Raw genomic sequence first — 982 nt, 5'->3', positions numbered from 1 at the left:
GTACACACATGTATATTGCGAAATTAAAGCACCGGGTCGCTTCTCCAGAATTTATGCCCTGCAAAACGTTACTGTATTTAAAGATATTCGTAAATTATATCTCTCTTTGAATACCGATTAATGGTCTCTAAGCAGCAATAAACTATGCAGATGATTAAGTATTCATGTATTGATTAAGTATTCATGTATTGAAGTTCATACTATTTACTGATGATATTTTTAACTAAGAAAATTAAAAAGGTATTTCAGCAGATCCTAATTGGGATAATAGGATAATCAGGTAATCTTTGAAAAAAAAAATCGAGCAAATAGGCGTTTATTTTGATTAAAGCTCTCTGGCAACTATCTGTTTACATCGTATTTTTTAACGACTAATGAAATTTCACTTTGCTTGCGATTCACGCTTGCTCACATTGTCATAATATTCTTTCGTTCTATGTGCCATTGATATATTCGTAAAAAGGGAAGGTCATTAGTAATATTTAAGTCCGATCGCATATTACTTATTCAAGCGCGCGGAAAGTCGTGAAGGGATTCGAACACGGCAGACCGCGTTTCGAACCGTAGTCACGTTTCTATGAGCATCAAACACTTGCATCGTCATCATTGCATATGCATCACATTCTCCAGACTCCGAATGCAAGATATACGACGATATTAATGATATTAATTCAACAGCAAGGACGTGAGAGAGCAGAGGCGAGAGTAAGCGAAAAGACAACTTTGAATTCCCTTCGTCTCGAACCATCAGTGTCCCTCCGGAGGCGAGACGAATCACACCTCAAAACTACGGCTTTTTTTATCGATTATGAATGTCTATACCTATTGTCGTCGGCGCGGGTGCCAGTGGACACACCGTTGAGGCTGGAAGGACAGATAACAAGAATTATTAAATACTAAGAAAGAGTAAACAAGGAAAAAATAAATAAAATAGTGTGCGGATCTCGATAATCTCTCGAAGCTTCATCTTCTTAGTCCACTT

General features: G+C 37.3%; 1 long non-coding RNA gene across 1 annotated transcript in view; it reads left to right on the top strand.

Moving 5' to 3' along the window:
- Positions 1-982, top strand: part of LOC119591668 — a 2,703-nt gene extending 1,721 nt beyond the window's left edge. Inside the window, exon 2 of the long non-coding RNA XR_005230373.1 lies at positions 679-982. This is a non-coding gene — a long non-coding RNA (uncharacterized LOC119591668). The remainder of the gene's footprint in view (positions 1-678) is intronic.

The sequence above is a fragment of the Penaeus monodon genome, chromosome 29 (assembly GCF_015228065.2).
Source record: "Penaeus monodon isolate SGIC_2016 chromosome 29, NSTDA_Pmon_1, whole genome shotgun sequence".
NCBI classification, from domain to species: Eukaryota; Metazoa; Arthropoda; class Malacostraca; order Decapoda; family Penaeidae; genus Penaeus; species Penaeus monodon.
Note: the sequence above shows the minus strand (reverse complement) of the source record. Positions and strands in the feature narration are given on the sequence as shown.